Consider the following 11496-nt stretch of genomic DNA (forward strand, 5'->3'; position numbering starts at 1 on the left):
AAGTGTGCAAAGGGTCCCCCAACTAATCTTCCCCTTGGTGCAGCAAAGGCAGGAGGCAGTGCTGCAAGGACAGACCTTTCATAGCATAAGCTGAAAAAAAGGAAGGAAGGTACTGTTTGGCTGCAATGGCTACGTTATTTTTCCCAAAGTGTTCCTAGAATCAAGATTGGTACAAGTCATACATTTTGTTTAAGGAAAAACAAGAGTACTCTCCCTCTCTTGCAGCTATTTTCTTCCATTAGAGAACATGCTGTTATAGTTATAAGCCCCCATGAAGCCCCAGGTTCCAATTCTTCTTACAAGCCCAAGGAAACCGCAGCAGCCCAGCGAAATAAAGCAGCTTGTCATTTCCCTGGCTGATTTCCAGCAGTCTCCAGTGTGGGAATGATTTCTTTGGAAACCAAGGTCAACCACTGTTATCAGTAGTTTTCCATTTCAGAATTTGCTAATATGGCTGATGCCACACATTCTCCCACAGATGAGTAGCCTCAGAAGAGAGCCAATCGGGAGAGAACCACCTCAGTTTAAAGCTTGGAAACCAAGTTTTTCCTATATTCTTGGCAAGAGAATATTCTGAAGAGAATTAAGTATTTTAGTGATACAGACATTAAACAAGAGTGTTTTCCACATAAACAATAGTCACTTTCATTTAATAGGAGATAATAATAGGCCGAGTGGCAGCTTTTCTTTTACACCCCTTTCTCAAAAATACAAAAATTGCCATTTGGGTTATTTTTTTATTTTATTTTGATAAATACCCAGTACATGCAAAGATGGACACACACTTGGTGCCTCTTTCCTACAAGTCCAACCATCAAATGTTAAAACTTGATGCAGAAAGCTGTCAGATTGATTCCTGGGTTCCTCTCCTTTTGTCTTTCCTCCATCCTGCTATTTCAAGGGTTCTGGGGTTCAGAGCGTAACATCCATTACAACATCCATTATGACATCAAAATGACATCATCACACAAATGGCATGATTATGCAGTAACATCAAACACAAGTATTCCAAGTTCTGCCATTTGCATCATGGTGTCATCACATATGTGGCATCCTTTACCCCCTTGCCCCACTGCAGATGCTCACGGGTTCAGATGAGAATCTATAGTACGTAACACTGCCTTGGCTGTGGTGAAGAATCAAGGCCTATGGGCAAAAGCAACCCCCTCAGTTAAGCTGGTGAAATCCTTCCTGTGTGTGCAGTGAAGAAAAATGGTCTGACATGGGAGATCTGCAAACTACTTCCTGTGAGGATCTGGGATGGGGAGGAGATTGTGGGCAGAAGGTAGGTCAAAGAGCTTAAGAGCTGGTCAGATGGAGTGCAAGGGCATGGAATAACTATTCTTCTAATGCCATATCCCAATTCAAATCACTCCTCCTCCAGAGTTATCTTATTCACTGCAAATGAGAGGAGAACGCTCAAGGAGACAGTCATTCTGTACCCTGTCTAGTTTGGCCCCGAAGAAGTTGGGATGAATTGAAGACAAGGCTAAAGTTTTTTTTTTTTAAGTGCTTTTGTGGGTAGAAAGGCACCAGGCTAGAAACCAGGAGGCCGTGAGTTCTAGTCCCACCTTATACATGAAAGCAGGCTGGGTGACTTTGGGCCAGTCACTCTCTCTTAGCCCAACTCACCTCACAGGGTTGTTGTTGTGGGGAAAATAGGAGGAGGAAGCAGTATTAGGTATGTTTGCCACCTTGAGTTATTTATAAAAATCATAAAGGAGGGATAAAAAATAATTTTAAAATAATTTTAAAATAAGAAGATACCTTGGGAGCAGAAGGGATGAAGTAAGAGGAGATTTAACACAGAGACAAAAATGTGTGAATAATAAACGTAATTAAAACTATTAGAAAATCTCTATTGCTGTCAGTCTTTGAAGATAGGCTAGGTCAGGGAACAGACAATGCAAGAACAACTGGAACTTGTTATAAGCTATAATAGTAGAATCTTGAAAGGCTATCAGAGTTTCTCTCTTATACCAAACAGAATCAAGACAGGGGTAACTTGAGTTTCTTTCTCACGCTCTCTTCCTTTCCAGGGCTCGGTTGATGTTTACACCAACTGTTTGTATATCTCCTTTGAAGTTACTTCTGTACTTCTCTACAATAATTTACATGGAAGAGCTTCATACTGACCAAAATACTCGTCTATTCTAACAAAATGAAGCTTGACTTCTGGTTCTTAGGTCCTGTCACTTATGCTTAAATGCTGGTGGCTGAGTGCTGGGGGAATGTATTTGGTATTTGCTGTAGAACTGAGGTGTAATAGTAGGTCAGTTAGCCCAAGCAAAATATTGTCGCTAAAAGCCCATATCCAAAGATAAAGTCCTGAGTTACATCAAAAGCCTGTGTCCCCCATAGGTGCATTTCTTCCCATTTACCCAATGGTGACAGAGCAAATCATAACCATCATTTCACAGCTAATATAATTCTGGTAGCAATTTATTGTTTGCTTTTGTTTCATTTCATTCATTTAAAAGATATAGGGAGCAAGGACCTTAACAAGGGTTAATTGTAAGCAGAGGCCAAGCCTAAGAAAACTGTGTCAAAATCCCGGTGACTCATGCCTTTTGAGGAGACTTGGATGATTTTGTTATGTTCTGCAGCCTGTCATCCAGATAATGCTTGTACAGTATACTCCTTAATCTTAAGTTTGTGATCATGCCTCTTTTGCTCTATGATGGCCTTTTGTATAATATAGAAGCTGGAGCAATTTCTCAAATTACTTTGAAGCTAAATATGAAGCAGTTAGAGACAGCACTAGGTATTTTGAAGTAAGTAATATTTAGGTTCGTCCTTTGATATCATATGGGCTTTCTTTTAGGGCGTCTTTCTGCTTTCTGTCTAGGTCAAGTTTCCACAATCTGACATCTGATAAATGTTTTGGGATTGCAACACCTGGATTTCCAGCCAGCTTGGCCAAAGACTAGTTGCAATCCAGTCCAGTTCCATTAGCAGAACATCAGGTTGTACAGAAGGCTGGCCTAGATATATTTGCTGAATGTAGTGCCAGATTTGTAGGGAGGGTTGGGGCACACTTCCCCCCAAATTAATTTATTTTCTGCCTACTCATATAGCTGGACTCCAGGGATTGGAACCTTTTTCACATTAAAAAATCTTGTTGGTATGCACTGCGCATTAAATGAATATGGCAGTAATAGGCCTGCTTTTTAATTCCATCAATGTCAGCAAGTTGTCCTAAAACGGAAATATAATGAGAGTATTGATAAAATATGCTATAATATTAGTTTCCAGCATCTAATTTATGGGATCAAAGCTCAGTTCAATTCCAGGAACTCACTGGGCCTTACCTGTCCCATCCTGATCCCCCTAGTTTATTCTCTGTAGTATTTTCATAGTGCTACCACTGATATTTGTTGAAGGAAGAGTTTCAAGTGAATGAAACTGCTGCTTTAAAATCAATTTGTGCACAGTGTCTGCAACTTGTAAGGCTGGAAATTAGGAAGAAGCTCTGTGGCAGTGGAGCCTTTGTGGGGACCTGTGCTTAGGTTTCTGAACATTAGGAAGCCATGTTGCTAGTAAGTTGTGGGAGATCTCGAGCTTTTAAACTTCTATACATAAATGTATGACATTTCAAGGAAAGCTTTGTCTGTTCCTGGGACACTAAAATAAGCAGAAACAAGGAACAGAGTTTCTCTACCTTTGTCTCTTTTGGCTCCCACATGTTTTGCAGCAATAGCTGATTCCTTTTTGGCAGGCACATGTTCCTTTCCTAACCTATGCTCCTGTGAGAAACAGTACATGAAGACATAGCAGACTGAGGACAATGAAGCTAAGTTCACCTTTCAACCCTAATGGCCTTCATACACAAGCTCATTTTGCTACCAACTAATGGACAATAGAAATGAGTAACCCACCAAATCTAGATATTCTCAGCACAGCTCTACTTGGGGCAGCTTTTGGCAGTGCCAATGTGGCTAGCAAATCCCTAACGAGAGCATTGGTGGAACAATGTGCTTGATGCTCAATATGATGTATTTCCATTGCTTTAATGCAATTGCTACCCCAGTCTAACAAGTCTGCAGTGTTTGGGGAAGGTATGCACAGAGCAAAGGCATGGAACATTTTGGGGGACAAGAGCCACACTTGACCTTTGAAAAGTGGACCAGGGGGCACATTCCTCAAAAAAATTAATCTGGCCCAGGACAGAAACTCACATTTCTTTAAAATTACATTAAATCCTTTTAATTAAAGTTAATATGATTGCTTCTCTCTTGCCGCAATAAAAATTGCAATTTAGGAACAATTTTTAGAGGTGCTTTGAAGGCTTCACTAAAGTCTTGGGGGCACACATATCATGCATCCCAGATGCAAACACACTTCTTTTAAAAAGTCACATTTATTTTACCATTTTCTTGTTTTCTTTCAGCCTCCCAAGGTGAGATTGGCTCTTCCCTGCTAATTTTTAGGAAAGACATTGTATATGTGTTTTTACCATGCCTATTGAAGAGTGTGTGTGTATCAAAAGTTTTATTTTATTGTTACCTACTCAGAATCAATTCGGGGTGAGGTATAAATACTGGAAATGAATGAATGAATGAACAATTCTTTATGATGCATTCTTTCAAGACTGCTTCATCTAAATCCCAAGCATTCATAAAGTACAGGAAAACCTAAGTAATATATGGACTTGAAGAAAACTCCCTATATTTTAAATGTAAGATATAATGAGATTTTTTGAATAAAAATACATGTTTTGATATCAACAAGGAATTGGTTTGATTCATGAAGCATAATCAAAAAGCCAAATGATTTGTTTAAGGTACTCAAGAAGCACGTGGTGAGACTAGCTGAAACAGGCAACATTTTTTGGAATGCCTGCATTTTAGCTATCTTTAGAACACAATCCCTTTAATTATGCACATAATTATATCTATGCAGGTTTTAGAGCAGCTATAAAAGGAAATAGACAGTGCCAAAAGCAGAAAATTGGTCCCAGGAGGCATTCTTATACATGCATATTTTCTTCCATAAGTTAGACGTTTAACCTTATACTCTCCTCCTTTATTGTTTTTCTCCTTCATAATAAACTGCATGTTCCTCAAATGAATGCATTTAATTAATATTTGAGGGATCCCAGTCAAAGCTCTGTACTTCCATATATTTTGCTAACACCCAAAGATGATAAACAATTTTCTTCTATTTGACTGAAGGACAGATGTTTTCAAATGGCAATAAGAGAATAATGAACTCTAGTTCTGATTTCCTCCCCAGAGGATATATAAAACCAGGATTATTTGTTGCTAATAATATCCTGTATAATTTTACATTTGGAGGCCATTTCTCTGCTTAAAGCAAAGTTTTATGGGTCAGGACTCCTGGGAAGTTGCAAGCAACTTAGAAGGAGTTCCCAATTTTTCTTAAATGTTGCCTCAGGCCTGGTAGCTGAGCTCAGATTTTTGGTATTACTAACCCCTATGAAATCTTAATCATGGGCAGCTTTTAGGCATGTCACAGGCTTTTTCTAAGTTCTCAGGATTTGATGAACAACACAGTGCACAGTATTCCTTGAGAATTTTTTTTTTTCGTTTTTATTATGACAAAGAGCATCTTGTTTCAGTTTCAGCCACATTCCTTAGCATGGTTATGAAGAGCTGGGTAAGCCAGGTCTGGGCTTTCACACCTTCTCCTGCCCATTTTTACCAATAACCAGCAGGGAAGGGATGAAGCCACACCTTAACATTTAAAATGTATTAAAAATCGAACTTTTTTCCTCTGCTGAACATTACATGTACTATAATAGCATATGTATGGCCTCTATAATGTTGGTTTAACAATGTATACATATTGCTCCATTTCTAAAGACTCTACTTCTATCTAGAGTTGAGAAAAGCGCTAAAGACAATGGCTCCACGCTGGCTTCAGCTCAGTCTCTTGCTGGTCAGTTTGTCCTATCTTGATTTTCTGGCTCCCCATTATATTAACAGAATGTTGCAAGTCTGAAAGTATTTCTCCCCTCCTCTCCTTTTACTTTCCAGAAAACTAGAGAGGGTCCCTTCTGAAATGCTTCCCATGTCCTCCATCCTTCTGTGGGCTGAGATACCTTTTACATGCTGGTTGTCCAGTCTGCGGCTCTCCCTCCTGTCTCCCAAGGTCATTCCTACTTACCATTACACAGATAGATTCTGTCCCATGCTGGTCCTTTCCTTTCTTTAACAGACTTCTCTGAATTGTACCCTGCTCTACTTCAGGAATCTTCAAGGTCCTCTTAAGCTAACACTCCTAACAAAGATCAAAACTGTTCATGTCATCTCAGAATCCCCAGCCAACATTACTCTTTACTAAACACAAACCATTAACAGCCACCACTTCCAGATACATCTTACATTGCCAGCCATTACTTTTCTTCATCAAAGTTCTCCTACTGCCAAGTTCTACTTATTAGCTCACTGGCGCCAGATGTCTGGACTGCTTTCATGTTTCTATGACAGATTCACAGAGGCCATCACAGTATACAAATCCATTTATTAGTGTAGGGGATTGTGGTATCACAATATTTGGGAGCCATTAGCTTAAGGGCTTATTTGCATGGCTAGTTGTCCAGAAGTAATTATCCCTGGAATTATCTTTAACTTGTAATTTGCCTCCATCTTTCAGGGCTGAACTAACAACTCTCAGCAAGATAAGTGGCTTCCATTTTTTTTAAATAGGCTGTAACATCTGGTGACTTGAGTTCAGAATTCCTTATTCTGTATCATCAAAGCTGGTCAACAAGAATTGTGACTAAAAGCACTTTATGCAGAATCAAGAAATAGAATTTTTAGTACTGTACCATAGGGTGTCATTTTTTTAATGTTCCTCCTGTTGCATTTTTAATAGTTCTGTGAATTCATACTCTGCAGATCATTAATGGGGGAAAAAAAAAGAGACAATGAATGGTACTATATGTGAACAATGTTTAATTTCTGGCTAATTACCATCGTGGGCGGTGGAGTAATTCTGAAAATGTAGAAAATGCAATTTCAGAATTAATATCTTTGTACTAACACTGTGTGAAGATCTGTAGAAACAAGCAAGTACGCAGAGATGTAGCAGAAGGGATTCTGTATATATCCATCCCATTTTCATTTAGCCTAATATGGGCAGCACAGCCAAGTGTCAACATAGAACTATATTGTAGCAGCACACATCCATACTAATGAAAGACCATGCCAAGGCCTTAATTTTTTTTTTCTAGAAAGTGATAATGCTATCTTATAGCCAAAGCCAGAGTGGCATAGTAGAGTGTTAAGGAAGAATTATGGAAATTCAGGTTCAGACATGATTTCTCATTTCATCTATTTCATATGGTTATTGTGAAGATAATGGGAGTTTGTAGAGGACCATGGAATTCTTGGATATAAATGTGTTCCACAATGTAAATTGGCATTTACGTTGCTGTAAATGCCAGTGGGAGAAGAAAGGAAAAGCCGATCTAGCAACCCAAATATCAAAATCAGGTTAGGTGGAGGGTCATAGTACTACAGCATGCAGAGTTCATGCTGGTACATATATCGCAGGGGTCGGTCCATTCTCCCTGCACAGTGTAATATGTGTGTGGAGGCTTCAGGGCTGAAGGAGGCTTTGATGTGATGCAGACCAAAACTGTAGCATCAGCACTGTTGAAACAAGGGAAAGTAAATATTCTGAGAGGGCAAACACAAAAGTGTTAAGCCATAACCAGGTCTGACAGCAACAACCAGTTCTGACTCAGCTCCTCTTCCTGGTATGGATCTTGCTTGGCTAGGAACTGGACTAGCCTTGCTCTCAAGCCACAGCCACACAGAGGCTAATGGGAGCCATGGCTATAAAGGAGACAGCCTCAGGGGCACAGAAGAAAGCAGTGAGAGCACGGAGGGCTGCGGCTGGGAATGATGAGCTTTCTGCTCAACCAGAGACTGCTGGGCCTCTGTCTCCTCCTTGGAGGAAGCAGAATTGAAATGACCAGCCAGATGACACCTATGGTCAAACATTGGAAGCTGGTGTAAGGAATATCAAAGGTATTAACATTTATCAGGTTATTAGGTCCCCAGGTCATAATTGGTTGCATTTTTTAAAGGTATATATAATTTCACGTTATAGATAAATCAGGTTGTTGAAAAGCAACCCGATCCCAGCAATTGGTAGGCTGAGTTCTTTGTTTGTTTGTTTACTTATTTATTTATTAAATTTATATGCCACCCATCTCCCCCTTTAATATCGATCATTCAACTGTAACCTTTGCTGAGGTCAATGGAACTCATTCCCAGCTATGTGCAGGATTGCAGCCAAACCACTTTGATGGTTCATAGATTTGGGAGTACTGTTTCCCCAAATCCAGTTTTTCCTCTTCTTTTAAGCATTAATTCCCACATAGCTGCAGGCATAAACTCTCTGTGATAATATAAAGTGTTTCTGTTACATGCTTAGGCATGAATCCCAAGCAGAATTTTGAACTGTTTTTCATTCTCTTACAAGTTTTGGCAGAATTATATTTCTGAGCTGTTTGCCTATTTTGTTTGGATTGGATTTAAAAATCAGATGCTCCTTTTTTGAATCTGTAAATGAGAAAAAGAAGGATTATGATCCATTATGATCTACAAGTATTGAGTAAGGTAGATAGATAGACAGACAGACAGACAGACTTCCTTTGTAAAATAATGGATTAGGACTGGACAAACCAAGCATCAAAATCTTATATTGTCATGAGATTACTGGATAATTTTGAGTCAGTCATTTGCTCCTGTGCTTGTGTAATGTAATGTAATGTAATTGTGTAATGTAATGTGGGAATGACCTTGGGAGACAGAAGGAAGATCCACAGACTAGACAACTAGTAAAGGAGGGGAGAAACACTTTCAGATTTGCAAGACTGATGTCAGTCCTTCAGTGTAGTCCAGACAAGAAGCACACACCATGAGTACTAACATTACCTTTATTATAAGGTTACAGTAACAGAATTTTGCAAGTCTGCAGGTACCCCTCCCATCCCTTACTTTTACTCCCCCAAAAACAAAGGAAGGTCCCTTCTGAGATGCTTCCCACACCCCTTTTTCTTCTGCAGGCTGAGATGCCTTTTGTATGATGGTTGTCTAGTCTGCAGCTCTTCTCCTGTCTCCCAAGGTCATTCCCACAGACCATTACAGCTTGACGTGCCTCACCGCTCTGTTGTGCGGATAAAGATTTAAAGTTTTAATTTAATTATCTATAATAGTTGTCATAGGATCACTGGTTCAAAAGGGGCCATTTAGACCACCAGATCCAATGTCCTGCACAATGCAAGAAACTAGTCTAAAGCATCCTGATAGATGGCTGTCTAGCCTCTGCTCAGACAAAGCTTATATGGTATAATGAGGGTGGCCTTTTGCTCCTGGAGGAAAGGTGGCATATAATTCTAATCAATAAATAAATGGACACATCCAGTGAAGAGGGCTTCTCCACTTCCTTCAGTAATCGGTTCCACTATTAAACAATCGATTGGTTGATTGATTGATTTAATCTCGATTCAACTTTTATTACTCTGATAAGGCTAAAAATCTACTCTTATGGTTAGAATGTTTTTCTTAACATTCATCTGCAATCTGCTTTTCTATGACTTAAGACTTTAATTCTGTGAAGAAATACTGAAGGTGACTTGGGGGGGAGACCGATTCAACACCAGGTCAGTTATACTGACACGCCCTTTCCTTCGCCAGGGTCCAGTTTGGCACATCACATAACTGAAGGGGAAGAAGTGTTATGCAGTGTTATCTCCTACGAGCAGATTATACCTAAAGCAAAAGAGAGAAAAAGGGACTGGAGAGAGAAGTATAGTTACATAGTGACACCACAAAGTCCAGAACTGCAAGCAATAAGCACTATTGCTATGTAGGACACTTTGCTGTATCATCCCTTTGCCTACAGGCTCAGAAGAAAGTCAAGATATAGTATTTGGTTTATTTCAGCTGTGGTTGATTTAATTTTTTAGAACACCAACTATAATGAGCCCACCTAGCTGTGACAGGATTAAAAATGGGACCAAGCTTAGCTTGTGACATTCCTCTTTCTGGCTACCTTCTGGTCACAGGAAGAGCTCCCAACTTACCTCCCAACAAAGCCTCATAACGAAGTGGCTGTGTTGCACTAAGCCATGACATGAGTTTTTTGGTTTTGGTGTAGAATGGTGTGTGAGTCCTACTATTGTGGTTTGTAGACCATGGCTCATGGTCTAACATATTGTCCACCTCAGGCCACTACGACTTGTTGGAAAAAGATCATGGTTAAAGCAAAATACATTTTAGGAGAAAGGAGTTTCATTCTTGACCCAGGACTTAGGAACAAGTTTAAAGACAAGTCTAAGAAATCCTCCATCAGCATTAAGAGGTCTCAGAATATTCACCACCACGTGCCCTACGGATTGCTTTTCCAATACAGCCTTGCTATTCTGACTGAGTACTGTAATACCTGGTCCAATTCCCCAGTATTTTATGTCAGGTCAGTGTAGAATAGGGGAGATTTAAATTAGGCAACAACCTAATTTTTGATGTTAATGTGTCATGTTAACCCTTTAAAATGAGAAATATCAAAATAGTTAATAATCAGAATGCTATACTATCCTTAATCATGGCTTTTTGAATGCATTTCGTTTTGCTAGGTTTACAGTACAGGTGAAATCATGCTGCAGTCTGTTTGTGTGAACCCCAAATGCAATCCTCCAACTTCCCTGTAATGGAATGTGTCTTCTTTGTGTACCTCTCCTCCACTTCCTTAGCTAGCCACACTGCACTCATATCCTGGTTCCCAGCCTGTCCTTCCTCTGCACCTCTTGATCTGAATCTAGGCGGCCCTTCTTCTCCAGCTTGGCCATCTTGCAGGAGTCTCATCCTGGACCATACCTAGTGGGGAACTGGATTAGCTCTGCTCCTGAGCTGCAACAGGGCATGCCCAATGGAAGCCATAACTATAGAAGAGAGGGCGCAAGCAGCCTGACTCTGAAGGGGAGCAGTCAATGCACTCTCCACTTAATATTCTGGGCCTCTACCTCTTCCTCAGCAGCAGTAACAGAATTTAACAACCCATTTGCACAACCCAGACCTAACTGGCTGGATGTCACCCCTGCAAGCCACAGTTACTAAGCTCACAGGTAAACAAACAAATGAATTAACCCTACTTCAGTCAAAAAGCTTTACCTCCATGGAATCCTATTAGTGAGTGTCTGGGTGCCAAGCAGAATGGGAGGTGGACCTTTGCTGGTCAGGCAGAGTATTGATACCCATGCCCTTGTCACCATGAAGGCCTATAGATAGTTGCAGATGTATCTTCATATATATTGCTCCATCCAGCCTCTCTGAATGCCAGGCACCCAGTAACTCTTGCACCACTGGGCATGATAGCCTCAAACCTAATAAAGTCTAACAACTTTCTAAATCATACTTAAATGCCTACTAAGTTGAAGGCCCCTGAAAGATTATATTGACCTTAGTTTGTTAACCATTTCAGGGCCACAAAATTCTCCAGGGGATGTTCATTTATGTAACT

Source organism: Python bivittatus, unplaced genomic scaffold (assembly GCF_059951505.1).
Source record: "Python bivittatus isolate LINGU-HERP-01145 unplaced genomic scaffold, Pbiv_v1 ctg000850_np1212, whole genome shotgun sequence".
Classification (NCBI taxonomy): Eukaryota; Metazoa; Chordata; class Lepidosauria; order Squamata; family Pythonidae; genus Python; species Python bivittatus.